The sequence below is a fragment of the Ovis canadensis genome, chromosome 2 (assembly GCF_042477335.2).
Source record: "Ovis canadensis isolate MfBH-ARS-UI-01 breed Bighorn chromosome 2, ARS-UI_OviCan_v2, whole genome shotgun sequence".
Classification (NCBI taxonomy): domain Eukaryota; kingdom Metazoa; phylum Chordata; class Mammalia; order Artiodactyla; family Bovidae; genus Ovis; species Ovis canadensis.
In genome coordinates, this window is record NC_091246.1 from 192,462,469 (window position 1) to 192,484,934 (window position 22,466).

Below are 22,466 nucleotides of genomic sequence, written 5' to 3' on the forward strand. Positions count from 1 at the left end.
TAGAGGAGGGAAGAGCTTCTCTGTCTGCTACCTGGGCAGAGATAACGCGTCTGTGTAGCAACTTCATCTCCCAGCCATAAAATATTGATGGTCCTGGTGCTGGATGGAGACCAGGAGATACTCCCTTGGAAGGTGCTGTTTGCCGGCTGCTGGTGAATGATTGATGACTGGGAAGTAAAATATTGATGTTTTGAGCAACACACCAGGCCTCTTCCCATCCAGAGGGGCTTGTGTCTTGTGTTATTAAAGGCAAAATTTCAGAGACTGGGTTACTTTGCTTCTGCTTAGGACCCAACAGCTTTTGGCCAACTATGGCTTGGAGATATTGCAGAATTTTAAGACTAAGTGCCCTTGGAAATGTGGGAGATGGATTCTTGGAATTAGTAAAAGGAAACCCTACTTTCCCTGGGTGTGAAAAACTTGTAATAATAGCTTTGTCAATACATTCTTTTTCTTTAAAAAGTTATGTTTATTAAAGTTGTTCATGCATAGAACTTAAAGAAACAAAAAGATAAAAATACAGCTCTCTTCTAAGACACCTCGAGTCCCCACTATTTCATCCTCTGCATATGTGAGTACGACTTATTGGAAAAGACCCTGATTTTGGGAAAGATTGAAGGCAAAAGAAGAGAGTGGCAGAGGATGAGATGGTTAGATAGTATCACCAACTCACTGGACATGAATTTGAGCAAACTGGGAGACAATGAAGAACAAGGAAGCCTGACATGCTGCAGTCCATGGGGTTGCAGAGTCGGACATGACTTAACGACTGAAAAACATATGTGAGTACTTTCAACCTCTTTTTTTTTTTTTTTTAACCTTGCTGCATGGCATATGAGATCTTTGTTCCCCAGCCAGGAATTGAACCTGTACCCCCTGCGTTGGAAGTGTGAAGTTTTAATCACTGAACTGCCAGGAAAGTCCCAACCTCTTTTAACTAATTTTTTCAGATTACTTCCATATCACCCAATCAGTTCAGTCCCTCGGTCGTGTCTGACTTTTTGTGACCCCATAGACTGAGTACACCAGGCTTCCCTGTCCATCACTGACTCCTGGAGCTTGTTCAAACCCATGTCCATCCATTCGGTGATGCCATCCAACCATTTCATCCTCTGTTGTCCCCTTCTCCTCCTGCCTTCAATCTTTCCCAGCATCAGGGTCTTTACCAATGAGTCAGTTCTCATCAAGTGGCCAAAGTATTAGAGCTTCAGCTTTAGCATCAGTCCTTCCAATGAATATTCAGGACTGATTTCCTTTACGATTGACTGGTTTGACCTCCTTGCAGTCCAAGGGACGCTCAAGAGTTCATCTCCAACACCACAGTTCAAAAGCACCAATTATTCAGTGCTCAGCTTTATTTATTGTCCAACTCTCACATCCATACATGACTGCTGGAAAAACCATAGTTTTGACTAGATGGACTTTTGTTGGTAAAATAATGTCTCTGCTTTTTAATATGCTGTCTAAGTTGGTCATAGCTTTTCTTTCAAGGAGAAAGTATCTTTTAATTTCATGGTTGCAGTCACCATGTGCAATATCACCCAATAACCAGCTATTATTGTTACTTCTTGATTTAAAACAAAGTTTCTATTGAACCTCCTTTATAGAAGATAAAGATTTGACTATTTCACCCCATCATATACACACCCCTTCTCAGGTCCTCCATCTTTCCAACATGATTGTGTCAGAATTTGAATTACATCGTTATTTGGCATTTCTGCTACTATGGAAATGTAAAGATAGCTGTGGTTGATCAAAAAATACAGCAAGATAACATTTACTTCCTGTATTACTTTTGCTTTCCTTGTTAGGAAGGGTCTTGCTTTTGGTTTGTTTGCCTAATTTTCTATCTCTCCATTGTTTGTTTAACCTCAAAATGCTTTGCCAATTATCTAAATATCTTCCCAATATATTCAGATGCATTGGCCTTCTGAACAGGTTTGTTTTTTGGAAAGACTATCTCCTGGGGGCTGCTCATCTGCTCCTGGTGCCCTGGTTGCCCTTGGCACCTGGCACCCAGCATCATTGTGCTGTCTTTCAGTATCATCATCTGAGGGATTCTCCCCTACCTCTTTCCTGTGCTGTGTCCCAAGTCTTTTCTGTATGTTTACTACCTTTATTTGATGGAATACAGCCTCCAACAGACACTTGAAATAGTACAAAGAAGGTACAGCTTTTTGGGAGGGACATTGCATGTATTTATGGTAGCTGAGTGTGAAATTTCATTTTATTTTTGATTCTTTCGTATTTCATTTATTTTTACTTTTTAAATCATAACTGATTTATAGTATTGGGTTAGTTTCTGGTGAACAACACAGTGGTTCAGTTATACATATATATGTACATGTATACATGTATATATCCTTTTTCAGATTCTTTTCCCTTATAGGTTATTATAAAATATTGACTATAGTTCCCTGTCCTATACAGTAGGTTCTTATTGTTTGTCTATCTCTATATAGCAGATATAAACTACTATATATACAGTATATATATATATATCAGCTATATAACTACTCTCTCTATATAGCAGATGCATATATCTACTAGTCTCTTGTGTGTTACTCTCTCAGTCATGTCTGACTCTTTGCAACCCCGTGGACTGTAGCCTACCAGGCTCCTCTGTCCATGGGATTTTCCAGGCAAGAATACTGGAGTGGGTTGGCATCTCCTCCTCCAGGGGATCTTCCCTACCCAAGAATCGAACATGGGTTTTCTGCATTGGCAGGCAGATTCTTTACCTTCTGAACCACCAAGCTACTATATATATATATATCAGTTTATATCTACTAATCCTAGCACCTAATTTATCCCTCCCAGACCACCTTTCTGCCTTGGTAACTATAAGTTTGTTTCCTAAGTCTATGAGTATCTTTTTACTTCATAAATAAGTTCATTTGTATTTTTTCTTTTTTAGATTCCACATATAAGTGATATCATATGATATTTGTCTTTCTCTGTCTGTCTGGCTTACTTCACTTAGTATGATAATCTCCAGGTCCATCCATGTTGCCACGTGAGTCTGAAGTTTTAAATTGGAAAAAGTTTTCTTTTATCATTTTGAGGGCAATACTTTATTATCTTCTAACTTTCAAAAAGTTTAAAACTGTTTGACTTAAAAATTTTTTTTTTACTGTGACAAATGATTTTATTCTTTTTTCTTCTGAAGAATTTTATTTACTTAGTTGGTTTTGCTAGGTCTTAGTTGCTGCATGAGTGTTTTCTGGCTTCGGGGAGCAGGGGCTATTCTCTGGTTGCAGCACTTGGCTTCTGGTTGCAGTGGCTCTTCCTGTTGCAAAGCACAGGTTCTAGAGCATCCACAGCTGCTAGGGCTTCAGCAGTTGTGGCACATGGGCTCAGTAGCCCTTGTGGTGCAAGGGCTCAATTGCCCCGCAGCATGTGGAATCTTCTCGAACCAAGGATCAAATCCGTATCCCCTGCACTGGCAGGTAGGTTCTTTACCACTGAACTACCAGGGAAGCCCTATTTGACTTTTAAAAAGCTTTTTTAATTCAGGTTTTTATTCTATGAAAGCTTGTAGAATCTTCTCTTTGTATCCAAAGATTTAAACTTTCCTGGTAAATATCTTTGTGTGGGTCTTAGTTCATCCACTAAAATAGATACGACTTGAGATCTCTTTTTAAAAAACATCAACTTTATTGGGGATTAATTCGCATACAACAAATGCAAACATTTTAAGTGAATAGTTTCAAGAGTTTAGGTAAGTTTATTAAAAAAAATAGGCCCTTTTTTCTTTTAAAAAGTTTATCATTTTTAATTGGAGTATATAATCGATTTACAATGTGTTAATTTATGCTGTACAGCAAAGTGATTCCGTTTTACGTATATATACATTGTTTTTCATATTATTTTCTATTATGATTTATCACAGGATAGTGAATATAATTCCCTGTGCTATACAATAGGACCTTGTTTATCCATTTGATATATAATAGTTTGCATCTACTAATCCCAAACTCCCAGTCCATCCCTCCTCCACCACTCCTCCCCCTTGGCAATCACAGTGTGTTCTTTGTTTGTAAGTCTGTTTCTCTTTTGTGAATAAGTTCATTTGTGTCATATTTTAGATTCCACATATAAGTGATATAGGTTCCCTGGGTGGCTCTGTCGGTAAAAAAAATTAAATATGCTTGCAATGCAGGAGACCATCTGCAGCGCAGGAGACCCTGGTCCAATCCCTGGGTTGGGACAATCCCCTAGGGAGGGAAATGGCAGCCCACTCCAGTATTCTTGCTTGAAAAATTCCATGGACTGAAAAGCCTGGCAGGCTACAGTCCACGGGGTTGCAAGAGTCAGACATGACTTAGTGACTAAACTACTACTATAAGTGATGTAACTTGGTATTTGTCTTTCTTTTTCTGATTTACTTCACTTAGTATAATAATCAGTTCAGTTCAGTCGCTCAGTCGTGTCCGACTCTTTGCGACCCCATGCATCACAGCACGCCAGGCCTCCCTGTCCATCACCAAATCCCGGAGTTCACTCAGACTCATGTCTATTGAGTCAGTGATGCCATCCAGCCACCTCATCCTCGGTCATCCCTTCTCCTCCTGCCCCCAACCCCTCCCAGCATCAGAGTCTTTTCCAATGAGTCAACTCTTTGCATGAGGTGGCCAAAGTACTGGAGTTTCAGCTTTAGCATCATTCCTTCCAAAGAAATCCCAGGGCTGATCTCCTTCAGAATGGACTGGTTGGATGTCCTTGCAGTCCAAGGGACTCTCAAGAGTCTTCTCCAACACCACAGTTCAAAAGCATCAATTCTTTGGCGCTCAGCCTTCTTCATAGTCCAACTCTCACATCCATACGTGACTACTGGAAAAACCATAGCCTTGACTAGATGGACCTTAGTCGGCAAAGTAATGTCTCTGCTTTTCAATATGCTATCTAGGTTGCTATCTAGGTAAAAAATGAACCCTTTTAATCCTTTAGTTTTGGGATATTTTTCTGAATTATTTCTTTGATGATTTTCTCCTTAAGTTTTCTTTATTCTCTTTTTCTGAGATTACTATTAGTTGAATACTGGACACTGGAAAGTTTTTCTGAATTTATTATCTTTTCTCTCTCTGTAAGGAAAAAAGTGTACTGAGTATTCTATATAGTGCACTTTCTGGGTTATCTGATTATAGAAAAGGTCTCTCTCATTTCCTTTGAGCCATTTTGCAACTTCTTAAATTGTAGAAAACCTATAATAATGCAAGTGAGCCTTTCTATAGAGGTACAAATACATTTTGTCTGGTGTGTGTGCAGAATCCTCCCGTTCCTCCAGAAACCAGTTTTACATCTATTAACACATTTTCAGTATTCCTGACTATATATTTATGTGTCTGCTTTTTGGTTTCTCCATAAACCATTTGTAACATTTTAGTTTTCTCACTAATTGATGAATTAAATAAAATCTTTGATATGTGATTATTTTAACATCCTACCTTTTTACATCTTTCATTCTCTATCCTTTTACTGTAATTTGGTATACATCCTTGATATTGTATTTCAGATCTTCTGTGGAGTTTCTCATATTTGTTTTCATATTTTTAATTTCCAAGAGCTTTTTTTTTGTTATCTGAAAGATAAGTTAAAAAAACCCCCTCTGATTTCATGCATACGTGGGTTATATCTGAGGATATTAATGATAGTTTGTTTTGATGTTATCTTTCCTTGTAGCTCAGACGGTAAAGCGTCTGCCTACAATGCGGGAGACCCAGGTTTGATCCCTCGGTCAGGAAGGTTCCCTGGAGAAGGAAATGGCAACCCACTCCAGTACTCTTGCCTGGAAAATCCCATGGACTGAGGAGCCTGGTAGGCTACAGTCCTTGGGGTCACAAAGAGTTGGACATGACTGAGCGACTTCACTTCCCTTCCCTTCCCTGTATAGTCTTCTAATTTGCTTTTCTCTGTTTTGGTGTCTGGTGTTCATGTTGGAAGCTTTCCTCTAATGTCTGATAATCATTGTTCACACAAAATCCATACTGAGGCTGTTAAGACTGATAGGCAGTTTGGACACTGTGGGTCGTTTTCAACATATGCTAATCTGGCTGGGCTGTTCCACTGGGGTACCCCCAAGGTCAGCATCTTTGGGAATTTTCCCCAGAGATCTCTCCAGTCTCTGGCTTTGAGTATTTGCATGTAGCTGATAGTGATCAGTGAGCCTCAGAATTCCATGTGCAAATGTGCACTTGAACCACTTCTTTTAAAAATTGTTTCTCCAGCCTGGACTGTGCCTGGCATCTCTGGTCCAGACACTGTTTTATCCTCTCCAAAGAACAAGCTTCTGGTTTTCTGCTGGGTGAAGGGGGAGCAGTCCAAGGCTGTGTGGAATTTGGCTTTTATATGGACTTTCTGGGCTTCCCTTGTGGTTCATCTGGTAAAGAATCTGTCTGCAATGTGGGAGATCTGAGTTCTATCCCTGGGTTGGGAAGATCCCCTGGAGAAGGGAAAGGCTACTCACTCCTGTATTCTGGCCTGCAGAATTCCATGGACTGTAAAGTCCATGGGGTCACAAAGAGTTGGACATGACTGAGCAACTTCCATGGACAACCAGCCCATCTTCAAGGAAATAAGTCCTGAATATTCGTTGGAAGAACTGATGTTGAAGCTGAAACTCCAATACTTTGGCCACCTGATGTGCAGAACTGAACCGTTTGAAAAGACCCTGATGCAGGGAAAGATTGAAAGTGGAAGTAAAAGGGGATGACAGGATGAGATGGTTGGATAGCATCACTGACTTAATGGGCAAGAGTTTGAATAAACTCTGGGAGTTGCTGATGGACAGGGAGGCCTGGTGTGCTGCAGTCCACGAGGTCGCAAAGAGTCGGACACGACTGAGTGACTGAACTGAACTGAACTGAATGACTTTCACTATGGGCTTTCTATTAATCCTATTTTCAGTCCAGAGATATTGGATATCTCTAATTCCTAAATCTTGTAAGCCTTGTTTTGGGGAAATTTGGATGCTTCTTAGCTCCCTCTACTGCCAACAAAGGATTCTGTGTTCTTAAAGCTTCTAAATCAGTTCTCCCTCATTCATCTGCTTCCCTGTTTCCAAAATTTTGATACAGAGACTTCATCCTTTGTTCTTTATCTCATAGTTTGATGTATTTAAAAAATTCTTTTTTTTTTGTTTTCAGTGGGTTTCAGAGGGACCAAAATTGAAAGTATGTGTTTACTTTTCTATCTTTACTTAGAATTTCAATGCATTTTTATTTTGATTTTCATTTATTCCATTCACCTGGATGTCAAATGTGGTTTTAGGTTAAGAAAAGCCACAGTCAACGGCAGTAGCCAGTGATAAGGTAGACGTCTCCAGTCTCCCCTCATGAGCTGTATGATACCAGTCAAATTACTCCCTATTCCTCACTTCAGTACTGCCATTTGTGAAGCAGTCTTTGGAAGCTAATAATACCTACTCTTGGGGTTGTGTCATGGATTAAAGATGATGTGTATAACTTGCCTGATCCTCCAATTATGCTGTTTTTGACATATCCTTTCCTAATATTCCTGAGAACATCAGACTTAAGACCAGCACTTCCCACAGACTTTTATTAATATATTTCATCTAGAACAGACAACGTGTATTTGGTGACTGGTATAGGAAAAGGAGTACGTCAAGGCTGTATATTGTCACCCTGCTTATTTAACTTCTATGCAGAGTACATCATGAGAAATGCTGGGCTGGAAGAAGCATGAGCTGGAATCAAGACTGCTGGGAGAAATATCAATAACCTCAGATATGCAGATGACACCACCCTTATGGCAGAAAGTGAAGAGGAACTAAAAAGCCTCTTGATGAAAGTGAAAGAGGAGAGTGAAAAAGCTGGTTTAAAGCTCAACATTCAGAAAACTAAGATCATGGCATCTGGTCCCATCACTTCATGGGAAATAGATGGGGAAACAGTGGAAACAGTGGCTGGCTTTATTTTTTTGGGCTTCAACATCACTGCAGATGGTGATTGCAGCCATGAAATTTAAAAACCACTTACTCCTTGGAAGGAAAGTTATGACCAACCTAGACAGCATATTGAAAAGCAGAGATATTATTTTGCCAACAAAGGTCTGTCTAGTCAAGGCTATGGTTTTTCCAGTGGTCATGTATGGATGTGAGAGTTGGACTGTGAAGAAAGCTGAGCGCTGAAGAATTGATGCTTTTGAACTGTGGTGTTGGAGAAGACTCTTGAGAGTCCCTTGGACTGCAAGGAGATCCAACCAGTCCATCTTAAAGGAGATCAGTCCTGGGTGTCCATTGGAAGGACTGATGCTGAAGCTGAAACTCCAATACTTCAGCCACCTCGTGCGAAGAGTTGACTCATTGGAAAAGACTCTGATGCTGGGAGGGATTGGGGGCGGGAGGAGAAGGGGATGACAGAGGATGAGATGGCTGGATGGCATCACCAACTCAATGGACATGAGTTTGAGTAAACTCCAGGAGTTGGTGATGGACAGGGAGGCCTGGCATGCTGTGATTCATGGGGTCACAAAGAGTTGGACACGACTGAGCAACTGAACTGAACTGAATAGAAACTCAGAAGACTCCATTACCTAAGCAGATGTGTTTATAGTCTGGTGGGCATCTGTCAGCTAGCTACAGTGTTTCAATGTTGGAGGATTTTGGACTTTGACTCCCACTTTCCTGGTACTTCCTGGGGTGCATTTTTTTCTGACCATTTGGACTCTGAAATCTGCAGGTGTCCCTGGCTGCCATGTTGTTTTGCCTCTCATTTCTAAACTGAGTGTCTTGTGGAACAAAACCCATCCTTACTCTATCAAGAGGAGGCAAAATCATTCACATTTGCTTGAAGTTTTCACGGGTTTCTTGTTTCTTTTCTGATTTTTTTCTCTTTGGCCAGATACCTCTGTCTTCCGGTGGAAGTTCCATCCAAGCATAAAACTTTTGTCTGCAGGGGTAACACAACGCAGAAATAAATGCAGTTACATGAAGCTGGGGTAAATCTTCCAAAGAGAGCAGATTCCCATGCTGGAGGGTTGAGAGAAATCAGGTCTCTGGGAATCACAAAAGTCCAGGAAGTTTCTATCCTGCCCTCAAATGAAGTTTTGTAACTTCAGTTAACCTATATTCTATCTGTTTCCAAGACTCTTCAGAGTTTCATTCAGACATTGCTATGCCCTTTATTTTCTGGAACTGCCCTTACAGCCCCTTGCCCTCACCCCATCCCCCATGCACACACACCTACCACACCCACACACCTACACACGTAGTCTGTCTCTCTCTTGCTGTATTCTGTTTGGGTGGATGCATGGCAAGATTTCTATCAGGTGTGAGTGCCAGGAAAAGCTAAGCTTCCCCTGAATATTTGGCTGATTTGAAAGCTTATATGTATTTATGGATTAGGTACTCTTGGTTTCCTTGTTTCATTGGCTTCCTGGAAGCTCAGAAAACATGTTTGACTTTATACAAGCAAGTACGTAGAACCCAACAGTATGCACTTTGTACAGTATCATCATCCTCAACTTCATCTCATTTTTCCCACCTTTATTTTTTTCAACCCCAATTTTTTCACAGATTGATTTTTTAAATTTATTTTCTAGGCATTGTTTTTGATTATGCTGCAGCACATCTTTATAGAATGGGGTGAGATATAAACATACAAATAAAGAGACAAGCAGCATAAAACTTTTTGCCTAAAGGGGCAACACAGCCCAGAAGTAATTGCAGATACATGAGGCTGGGGTAAATCTGCCAAAGAGAGCAAATTCTCATGCTGGAGGGTTGAGAGTAATCAGGTCTTTGGGACATCACAAAAGTCCATGATGGAGGACAGTAAGAACATTTATAGCTTCCTGCAGCCCTGGGTGTGCCTTCCAGACACTATGTCTTAATTGGAGGGATTTGTAAGTGATTCTGATGGACTTACAGTAGTTATCTTTCAGGATTCCCCATGGGTGATGAACTTTGGAGAGACACAGACCAGTTTCAAGTCAGAGCTCTGTGGTTTAGTACAATATTCTTAACCTAATAGAGACCTGGAAGCGATGTTAATTACTCACCTAACATCCAAGTGCTCCTGCATACATCCTTGTCTACCTCCTTGTATTTTAGTGGAAGTTATTTCTTCTATGTGGAAGTATAGAAGAACAGACGTGAGTTCACTGTGCTTGACTTTTGCTGCTGATTTATGAGGAAGGCTGAGTTCTAGATGGTATATCTGTAAGATGGCAAAATCTCCATTAATCTGGGTCATTGAGTAGGTATAGCAGAGTCCCTGCTGATGCCTGTTAGACATTAGTATGAGGAGCAACATGGATTTTGTGAAGCCGCTGCAATTTTGGGTTGAGCCTCACCCAAACTCACTAATACAATCCTCTCTATCCATAGCAGTAAAATAGAAATAGTAATTAACCCCCTGACAAGTTTCTGTTTTGAAGTTTGACAATAATACAAGTGCAGTTTCTGGCATAGCATCTGGCCCAGAACAAAATCACTGGTTTTATAATAATGATCATGTTTATTGAGTTCTTCAGCAGAGACAAAAAATAAGGTCTGATGGGCTGCGACTTGAGGCAAGGCAGTGTAATAAAATGGAAAGAGCAGGGTTCTAGGGCTCAGACAGCCCCAGAGGCCTAACCCAACTGGTGAAATACTCTGTTTCTACCACTATAAAATGTGAATAATTTTACCTAACTTGAAGTCTGATCATGAAGATTAAAAAAGCATGTGCAGGTCCAAGCAGGTGGCTTGGGGCATAGATAATTCCTTTTCTTTGCTTCTCTGCATGTCTCCCTAATAGGCTGCTGCAGAGCCAGCCTCAGGCACCCTGCCATGGCGTGGCTTCCTAGGGGCAATGATGCTGGCTTTCTGCAATGGACTGAGATAGTAGCTTGGCCTTCTCGAGGTCATGGTGCACTTCTCATTGCATCTTTCAGTGGGAATGAGGCAGTGAGGCTAGGTTTTACCGATCTCATGAAGACTGATGGGAATTTTCTGATGCAAGTCCCTAGGAACTTGGGAAGTACAGTGGGAGGTCAAAGGGATGCTAGTTTGGCCATCCTATGGGAGGTGATGGATGAGGATGGGGAGGCAGCAGCAGCTTTAACGGGGGTATTCTGGAACTCATATGAGTCCTTCTGCTCCCCATACCTTCCCCTCCCTGTCAAGAGGTGACCAGCTCACAGATGACCAGAGAATCCAGGCTGCAAAATCGACTCTGGGGTCTGTAAGAAGGAACTGCAATGGGAAAGATGAGTTCGATTAAAAAGTATCAAATGGCAAAATATTTCTAGGCCAGTCTACTTTTTTTTTTAAAGCAATATTCTTTTTTTTAAAACTTTTTATGATATATTCTTTATGATTTTATACACAGGTGATCATGATGCCTGTGGATAAAAACAATTTTACGTATTCCTTTATAATCTGTATGCTTTACATTTTTTACCCCCTCATTGCACTGGCTTGGGCCTCCAGTACAATGCTGAACAGAAGTGGTAAGAGCAGACATCCTTTTTTGTTCCTGCTCTTAGAGAAAAGTACTCAATCTTTTACCATAATTAAGTGTATTCCTGGCTGAAGTTATTAATTTTGTTATTCATTTTTCATGTTTCATAACATCTTTTCAGATGTTCCTCTTTCCCCCTTCTGCCTTCTCTTTTTTAAAAAAACTGTTTTTTAAAAATTGAAGTTGTAGCTGATTTACAATGTTATGTTAGCTTCAGGTGCACAGCAAAATGATTCAGTTACACACAGACACGTATTCTTCGTCAGATTAGTTTCCATTGTAGATTATCTCAAGACATTGAATATATTTCTGGGTGTCACATAGTAGGTCCTTGTTAATTATTTCATATATAGTAGTGTGTATATGTTAACCCCATACTTCTAATTTATCACCCCCTTTCTTTCCCCTTTGGTAACCATAAGTTTGTTTTCTGTGTCTGTAAATCTATTGCTGTTTTGTAAATAAGTTCATTTGTATCATTTTTTAAGATTTCACATGTAAGTGATACTGTATGATGTTTTTCTCTTTCTAGGCCAGTCTTCTTAAGGCCCCTTGCAGTTTTCTTACTCAGATGGTCTTTTCTTTTTATGTAGGCTTCATCCTGCCCTATAATATCCTTTCCTGCCTCGGGACTCCACCAGCTCTATGCAGCCGCACAGTTCCTTCAGCATTTAATCATGTCCTGCCTAGTGGCTGTCTTCTGCTGCTCTCCTGGAGTCTTTTTCTCTTGAATTTCTATTTAAATTTTCTAGTGTTTGGGTTTCACATTATAGATCAGGTTGCAAGTGCCCACGCAGCAGGCAGGGTTACCTGGCGTTTCAAGGGTTCTGCAGTGCCTTGAACAGTGCCTGGCCTTGAGGAGGACTCAGGGAACATGGTTTTCTTACTGAACTGTATCTTGTTAAGCCTTGGTGCCCCTGGTTTTCATGTTTCTGCTTCTCTCAATTTATATATTTCTATCAAAGAAGATGGCTGTCACTTTGGACACTTATGTCCTGAGAACTTTACTGTTCCTTACAGGAAGGATCACTGTTAAAGCATCTACTTAAAACAATTTTATCTTGACTGAAGGATAGTTGATTTACAATGCTGTGTTAATTTCTGCTGTACAGCAGTGTCATTCAGTTATACATACATATATTCTTTTTTAATATAAATTTATTTATTTTAATTGGAGGTTAATTACTTTACAATATTGTATTGGTTTTGCCATACATCAACATGAATCCGCCACAGGTATGCACTTGTTCCCCATCCTGCACGCCCCTCTCTCCTCCCTCCCCATACCATCCCTCTGGGTCATCTCAGTGCACCAGCCCCAAGCATCCAGTATCACGCATTGAACCTGTCCTTTTCCATTATGGTTTATCACAGGATATTGAATATAATTCCCTGTGCTATACATTAGGACCTTGTTGCTATTCATCTTGTATCTGAGCGACTGAACTGAACTGAACGGACTGATATTACTTTGCATCTGCTAGTACCAAACTACTAATCCATCCATCCCCTATCCTTCACTCCCTTGGCAACCAGAAGTCTGTTCTCTATGTCTGTGAGTCATTTCTGTTTCGTATTTGTGTTGCATTTTAGATTCCACATATAAATGATATCATATGATATTTTTCTTTCTTTTTCAGACTTACTTTTCCATAGTATGATAACCTCTAGGTCCATCCATGTATTGTTCAGTAGCTCGGTTGTTTCTGAATCTTTGCACCCCATGGACTGCAGCACGCCAGGCCTCCCTGTCCATCACCAACTATCGGAGCTTGCTCAAATTCATGTCCATTGAGTCGGTGATGCTATCAAACCATCTCATCCTCTGTCATCCCCTTCTTCTGCCTTCAAGACTTCCCAGCCTCAGGGTCTTTTCCAGTGAGTCAGTTCTTCTCATCAGGTGGCCAAAGTACTGGAGCTTCAGCATCAGTCCTTCCAATGAATATTAGGAACTGATTTCCTTTAGGATTGACTGATTTGAGCTCTTTATAGTCCAGGGGACTCTGAAGAGTCTTCTCCAACACCACAACTCAAAAGCATCAATTCTTCTATGCTCAGCCTTCTTTATGGTCCAACTCTCACATCCATACATGACTATTGGAAAAACCATAGCTTTGACTAGATGGACCTTTGTCAGTAAAGTAATGTCTCTGCTTTTTAAAATGCTGTCTAAGTTGGTCATAGTTTTTCTTCCAAGGAGTAAGCACCTTTTAATTTCATGGCTGAAGTCACCATCTGCAGTGATTTTGGAGTCCAAGAAAATAAAATCTGTCAATGTTTCTATTATTTTCCTATCTATTTGCCATGAAGTGATGGGACTGGAAGCCATGATCTTCATTTTTTGTATTTTGAGTTTTAAGCCAGCTTTTCCACTCTTCTTTTACTTTCACCAAGAAGCTCTTTAGTTCTTCTTCACTCTCTGCCATAAGGGTGGTGTCATCTGCATATCTGAAGTTATTGCTATTTCTCCCAATGATCTTGATTACAGCCTGTGCTTCATCCAGCCCTGCATTTTGCATGATGTACTCTGCATATAAGTTAAATAAGCGGGTGACAATATACAGCCTTGACGTACCCCTTTCCCAGTTTTGAAGCAGGCCATTGTTCCATGTGCACTTCTAACTGCTGCTTCTTGACCTGCATACAGGTTTCTTAGGAGGCAGGTAAGGTGGTCTGGTATTCCCGTCTCTTTAAGAATTTTCCACAGTTTGTTGTGATCCACACAGTGAAAGACTTTAGCATCATCAATGAAGAAGAAGTAGATGTATTTCTGGAATCCTCTTGCTTTTTCTATGATCCAGTGGATGTTGGCAATTTGATCTCTTGTTCCTCTGCCTTTGCTAAATCCAGTGTGAACATCTAGGAGTTCTTGTTTCACGTACTGTTGAAGTCTAGTTTGGAGAATTTAGAGCATTACTTTGCTAGCATGTGAGATGAGTGCAATTGTGCGGTAGTTTGAACATTCTTTGGCATTGCCTTTCCTTGAGATTGGAATGAAAACTGACATTTTCCAGTCCTGTGGCCACTGTTGAGTTTTCTAAATTTTCTGGAATGTTGAGTGGGGCACTTTCACAGCGTTATCTTTTAGGACTCGAAACAGCTCAGCTGGAATCCCATCACCTCCACTAGCTTCGTTTGTAGTGATGCTTCTTAAGGCCCACTTGACTCGCACTCCCAGATGTCTGGCTCTAGGTGAGTGATCACAGCATCATGGTTATCTGGGTCATTAAGATCATTTTTTGTACGGTTCTTCTGTGTATTCTTGCCACCTTTTCTTAATATCTTCTGGTTCTGTTAGATCCATACCATTTCTGTCCTTTATTGTGCCCATCTTAGCATGAAATGTTTCCTTGGTATCTCTAATTTCTGTTGAAGTGATCTTTAGTCTCTCCCATTCTATTGTTTTCCTCTATTTCTTCACATTGTTCACTTAGGAAGACTTTCTTATCTCTCCTTTCTGTTCTTTGGACCTCTGAATTCACATGGGTATATCTTTCCTTTTCTCCTTTGTCTTTCACTTCTCTTCTTTTCTCAGCTATCTGTAAGGACTCCTCCTCAGAAAACCATTTTGCCTTTTTGCATTTCTTTTTCTTGGGGATAGTTTAGGATCTCTGCCTCCTATCAGTTCAGTTCAGTTGCTCAGTTGTGTCCGACTCTTTGCGACCCCATGAATCACAGCACGCCAGGCCTCCCTGTCCATCACCAACTCCCGGAGTTCACTCAGACTCACGTCCATCGAGTCCATGATGCCATCCAGCCATCTCATCCTCGGTCATCCCCTTCTCCTCCTGCCCTCAATCCCTCCCAGCATCAGAGTCTTTTCCAATGAGTCAACTCTTCGCATGAGCTGGCCAAAGTACTGGAGCTTCAGCTTCAGCATCATTCCTTCCAAAGAAATCCCAGGGCTGATCTCCTTCAGAATGGATCGGTGGGATCTCCTTGCAGTCCAAGGGACTCTCAAGAGTCTTCTCCAACACCACAGTTCTAAAGCATCAATTCTTTGGCACTCAGCCTTCTTCACAGTCCAACTCTCACATCCATACATGACCACAGGAAAAACCATAGCCTTGACTAGACGGACCTTAGTTGGCAAAGTGATGTCTCTGCTTTTGAATATACTATCTAGGTTGGTCATAATTTTCTTCCAAGGAGTAAGCATCTTTTAATTTCATGGCTGCAGTCACCATCTGCAGTGATTTTGGAGCCCCCCCAAAATAAAGTCTGACACTGTTTCCACTGTTTCCCCATCTATTTCCCATGGAGTGATGGGACCGGATGGCATGATCTTTGTTTTCTGAATGTTGAGCTTTAAGCCAACTTTTTCACTCTCCTCTTTCACTTTCATCAAGAGGCTTTTTAGCTCCTCTTCACTTTCTGCCATAAGGGTGGTGTCATCTGCATATCTGAGGTTATTGATATTTCTCCCGGCAATCTTGATTCCAGCTTGTGTTTCTTCCAGTCCAGCATTTCTCATGATGTACTCTGCATAGAAGTTAAATAAGCAGGGTGACAATATACAGCCTTGACGTACTCCTTTTCCTATTTGGAACCAGTCTGTTGTTCCATGTCCAGTTCTAACTGTTGCTTGCTGATCTGCATACAGATTTCTCAAGAGGCAGGTTAGGGTTATAAACCTTCGTCCGTAGTTCTTCAGGCACTCTATCAGGTCTAAACCCTTGAATCTGTTTGTCACTTCCATTGTATGATCATAAGGGATTTGATATAGGTCATACCTGAATGGCCTAGTGTTTTTCCCTACTTTGATCAGCTTAATTTTGGATTTTGCTATAAGGAGTTCATGATCTAAGCCACAGTATACATATATTAAAAACACTTTTTTTTTGGCTGTAATACGTGGGATCTTCATACACCCACCGTGAGTTGAATCTGCGCCTTCTGCATTGGAAAATGTGGAATGTTAACCGCTAGACCACTGGAGAAGTCCCAGCATCTACTTTTTCATTAGCCCTTTTCACTTTTCTCTTCACTCTCCTCACCAGCAGACACAGTTGGCTGTCTTTTGGGTGTCATTTTTTGCAAAGAAGCAAGTGTTCATCACTTATAAAAACGATTGTGTATGTTACAATGAAGGAAGAAGACAGGGTCATTTTGTAGGAGGAGATATTGGCAGTCTGCCATGCTCACAAGCCCAGCAACTTCCTCCCTCAAGACACCCTTGAGGATATGATGTTCCAATTTGTGACTCTAGAAACTGACAAGAGCTACTATGTCAACTATCTGTAAGGAGTAAAACTGTAAAGGTAGGAGCCATGAAAGCCCACAGTCTCTCATGTTTTTAAGGGTTTTTTTCCCTTTTGGCTGTGCTGCACAGCTTATGGGATCTTAGTTCCCTAACCAGGGATGGAATCCAGGCCCTTGGCAGTGAGAGGGCAGAGTCCTAACCATGGGACTGCAAGAAAATTCCCTTTGTTTAAGGTTGGCTTTAGCTAACTTGCTATAAAATACAGCTTCAAAACCATCTACTTCTTTCTCCCTTTCCTATACTTCTTTTCCTATTTTCAACTACTTCATGTATATATGTTTGGTCGCTTCAGTCATGTCAGACTCTTTGCAACCCCATGGACTGTAGCCCGCCAGCCTTCTCTGTCCATGGGATTCTCCAGGCGAGAATGCTGGAGTGGGTTGCCATACCCTCCTCCAGGGGATCTTCCAGACCCAGGGATTGGACCAGCGAGATGTCTCCTGCATTGCAGGCAGATTCTTTACTGCTGAGCCACTAGAGACGCCCTTCAACTACTTAACCTAAACATAATTCACCCATTTAAAGTGTCGACTTCAGTGACTTCTAGTAGGTTTGCAGAGCTGTGCAGCCATCACCGCAATCAGTTATAGGACAGTTTCACTACAAAATAAACACTCCCCATTAGTATTCAGTCCTCATTTTGGCCCAGTTCTCTCAGCTTCAGGGAAACCACAGATCTATTTTTGTCTCTGTAGATTTGCTGGTTCTAACACTTCATGAAGATGGAATCATATCATATGTGGTCTTTTGTGACTGGCTTCTCAATACAATGTTTTCAAGGTTCATCCATGTTGTAGCCCATATCAGTAGCTCATTTTTGTGGCCAAGTAATATTCCATTGTATGGATCAAAATCATTATTTTATCTGTTCATTTATTAATTGATGGACAATTGGATGGGCTCCAGTTTTAAAACTGGAATAGACTTAATTTACAATGTTGCATTAGTTTCATGTGTACAGCAAAGTGATTCAGTTTATATATACATATATAAATTATATACATTTAGTTATTGTACGTACACTCTTTTCCCTTATAGGTTATTACAAAATGTTGAGTATAGTTCCCTGTGCTGTACAGTAGGTCCTTGTGGTTTGTTTTATATACAGTAGTGTGTATCCATTAATCCCCAACTCCTAATTTATTTCTCCCCTTCCCCCAATCCCCTTTGGTAACCATAAGTATGTTTTCTATACATTTTTTGTCCATTATAAATAATACTGCTATGAATGTTCTTGTGCAGCTTTTCTTGGGACCTATGTTTTCATGTCTCTTAGGAATGGAATTGTTGCATCACACGGTAACTCCATGCTTGGTATTTGAGAGGCTGCCATAGCAGTCTCCACAGCAGCTGCACCACTTTACAATCTTCATTTCTCTGCATCCTCCCAACACCTGTTCTTGGTCTCTCTGCTTGGATGCAGTTGCCTACGTCTCAGGATTCTCCGATGTTCTGCTTCCTTCCTGGCTTCTCCCTGAGATGGAGTGGATGGTCAGGGAATCATCTCCTGGATTCCTGGGTGAGGTGGCTTCTGGCTGTTGCAGGGATGTTTATGGGGGCACTCCTTCCAGAGCTCAACGTGGGGAGCCACACGGAACTCCTCATGCCCTCAGGGCTCTCCTAGTTGGCTGACCGCCCCAGCCTGGAAGGACAGGTCAGAAAGAATGCCCCTCAGCTTTGCTTTAGTCCTCCCTCTTCGGTTCTTAGACTTTCAGAATGGAAAGGGGATGCGGCTTAATGAAGCTCCTCTCCCAAAGCTGAGACCTCCATGACCTGTCTGTCATGTTACAGGGACTATCTTCCCTCATCTGGTAGACTGTGGCAGAGAGTCCAAGTTACAGACCCCCTAGGCTTTGCCCTTGATACACCACGTCAGAGCTAAAGGAACTGGAAACGCTCGCCTCTCTGACACGCCCGTCTTTCAAGCATATTGCTTCACTACAAATCATATTTTGCACGCTAGGAACAGAATAATTACCTCATTCATTTCCTTTGCATTTTTTCTGTAACAAATAAGTACAAATGAATGCATCTGACTAACTAGAATGAAGACCATATAATCAGGAAGGCAAAAGAGAAAATAATTTTCAAAAATATTTGCAAAATATTATTGTTTTGCAAATGAGTATAGTTTTTTTCAGTGTTTGCCAAATGAGTATAACTCCCTGTACTGTATAATAGGTCCTTGTTGTTTATTTTATATACAGTAGTGTGTATCCATTAATGTCAAACTCCTAATTTATCTCTTCCCATTCCCCTATGACCCATTGCCTTAAAAGATTTTTTTTTAGCCCATGACCCATTGCCTTAAAAACTGTCTAGCTTCAATATATTTATTTATTATTAAATTTTAAAAATTAAATTTTAATTGCAATAATTTTAATTGAAGTATAATTGATTCACAATGTTGTACTAGTTTCAGGTGTATAGCAAACTGATTCTGTTATATATATATGTATATATATTCTTTTTCTCTTATAGGTTATTACAGAATATTGAGCAGAGTGCCCTGTGCTATACTATAGGTCCTATTGATTATCTATTTTATATATATAGTGTGTATATGTTAATCCCAATGTCCAGCTTTAATATTGTACTTGTCTTACGATTATAAACAATTTTTCCAAACATAGGATTATGTGATACTACCAAAAATATCTTGAACTACGCAAATATTTCCTGAATATGTTATCATTGTAGGTAAAATTCCGATAAACATAAAGACCCTCTTAAACACCACCTTCAATTCTAAGACCCTCCAAGAGGTAACCATGCTTATCTCAGATGTGTATCTTCCTGTATCTTCCTTATGCCTTTATATACTGTCACAACTATCTGTAGAAATAAGTTTGGTCTGCTTTCTTTCTACATGAATACTATTATTCTTTGTGCATTGTTTTGCAGGTTGCTTGTGTTTGCTTCTAAAATGTCTTGAAGGTCGTACTATGCCAATGGTGGTAGCTTTACCTTATTTGCTTGTAAACACTACCTAGTATTCTACAGCACAGAAATCTACAGGTTATTAAGACAGGTCCTTATTAATAAGCATGTAAATTGATTCTTATTTTTTTATTGTTACAAATTATGATTCAAGGAATGTTCTGGTATATGCTGCTTCCCCCACACACTATAGTTTCTCTAGGGAGAGACTGAGAAGAGAAATTGTTGGGTCAAGGGGCATTTATATTTAACATTTTGATAGGTGCCACCCAACTGCCCTCTTGAAGTTCTGAACCTAGGTTAGGCTACGGAAGAGGCCTTTAAAGAATTGCAGCTGTCCTAAATCCTCTACCTCAGGAGAATGACACAGTCCTCTGTTCCCTTGAGAATCATTGATTTATACTTCAGTATGAGTGCAATCATTGTGTTTTTTCGACCAGAGAAATCTACATTTAAAGGCTTACTTCTAATTGTGGAATAAAGCATGTTGTTTTCTGTGGAAGTAATTTCAGGCATCGGTGAGCAGGCAAGGGAGGAATTTCGGGGTGTTCAAGCTTTTCTGTGCCCCTGAAATTATTCTATCTTGATTGCTGGCTACCCCGTGAGGTACACAGAAAACGCTGCTCTTCTTCTTTTTTTCCCACTTGCCGGGGGGAGTTGGGTCCACACTCAAAGCTTGATCCAGAATGGGAATAGCTCAGAGAGACACCTTTAGGTCCAGATTCTGTTTCCTTTTTGCAGAAGGCCATAATGGATCTGGCAGAACAAAGCCCCCAAGACCTGCAGGAACACAGTAGAGGAGGAGGCGCGGGGTCTGCCACCCCCAGGAGTGGGGGGGCAACATCAGGCGGAGGTCAGGAGACTGACCAAGGGATAGAGGCTCAGACCTCCTGGAGAGGAGGCGGGGAAGCAGAGTAAGAGGCTGGCCAAGAAGGAAACCAGTCATGACCAAGATGGCAACTTGGGCAGCATTATTCTTGTAGGGGCCTGGACATGAGCTTCAGCTGGAGCTGACTAGCTCAGAGGGCTCTGGAATTGTGTGTAGGGGTGAATGGAGGGGGTGGATCAGGGTTGTACGATAAACCAGAATGCATAGAAATCTCAGCAACTCTGGGCTGGATGTTAACATTGTCCCTTTTAGCAGATGAGAAAACATGCTCAGAGACACTGCAGAGGTCCAGCGGATGGAGGCATGGTTTGCAATCTAGATTGATGTGACCTGGAGACCGAGCATGCTCAGCCCCAGGGAGAAAACCTGTCCACGTCTGTCCTACTGGACTGAGCGGGGTCTCTGGGGGCACACCGTGGGTACTCAGCATGTGTTTGGTGAGTGGATGACCCAATGAATGAATGACCTGAAGAGCTTCCCAGCCACAAGGTGCAGCCAGCAAAGGTGACAATGAAAAAGTCCATCTTCACATTATTCTCTCAGGGACAGTACTACTCAGGGAAGCCCACTCCGGAAGCCCTTCCGTCTCCTGCCAAGAGTGAGGAGAGGAAGGGAGGAGTCTGTGCCCCCCACCCCCACCAGGGGAAGAGGAGCCAGGCGGGAGAGACAGTGCAGGAAGTTCTGAGAACTCAGGATCTCATGTCTCAGGTTCTGAGAGGAAAGGGAGCCCTTCTGGGGAGCAGCCATCCTTAACTGATGGTGATGATGAAATATATCACCAGCGAGCATCTTGGCTAGACCTTGGCTCTGAATCAAATGTCAGCCTCATGCCCAGTAACCCCGGGAATAATTGACAGCAGCAAAATGTCCATTATAAATTCTGTAATGCATGCATTTGCTCCTGGAGAAGATAACTTGCTATTGGCTCAGGATGGGGTCCCAAAGATCAAAACTGGGAAATTCCCTGCAAGAGATGATGACTCAGAACTCACCAGAACCATTCCAGAAGGGCAAGACACTGGTTTTCAGCTGGTGGTTTGGTCCATCCTTTTCAGGCCTGAAGAGATAACACTTTGGTTTTATAGATGGTTTATTCTAGGCTGGGTCTGATATATACATATTTTACCTTACCTTGACCAAACTCTGGTAGGGTATATACAACACTATTCATTTATACTATATTTATGCAGATCAGGAAGCAACAGTTAGAACTGGACATGGAACAACCGACTGGTTCCAAATAGGAAAAGGAGTACGTCAAGGCTGTATGTTGTCACCCTGCTTATTTAACTTCTATGCAGAGTGCATCATGAGAAACGTTGGGCTGGAAGAAGCACAAGCTGGAATCAAGATTGCCGGGAGAAATATCAATAACCTCAGATATGCAGATGACACCACCCTTATGGCAGAAAGTGAAGAGGAACTAAAGAGCCTCTTGATGAAAGTGAAAGAGGAGAGTGAAAAAGTTGGCTTAAAGCTCAACATTCAGAAAATGAAGATCATGGCATCCAGTCCCATCACTGCATGGGAAGTAGATGCGGAAACAGTGGAAACAGTGTCAGACTTTATTTTGGGGGGCTCCAAAATCACTGCAGATGGTGATTGCAGCTATGAAATTAAAAAATGCTTACTCCTTGGAAGGAAAGTTATGACCAATCTAGATAGCATATTCAAAAGCAGAGACATCACTTTGCCAACAAAGGTCCGTCTAGTCCAGGCTATGGTTTTTCCAGTGGTCATGTATGGCTGTGAGAGATGGACTGTGAAGAAAGCTGAGCGCCGAAAAATTGATGCTTTTGAACTGTGGTGTTGGAGAAGACTCTTGAGAGTCCCTTGGACTGCAAGGAGATCCAACCAGTCCATTCTAAAGGAGATCAGTCCTGGATGTTCTTTAGAAGGAATGATGCTA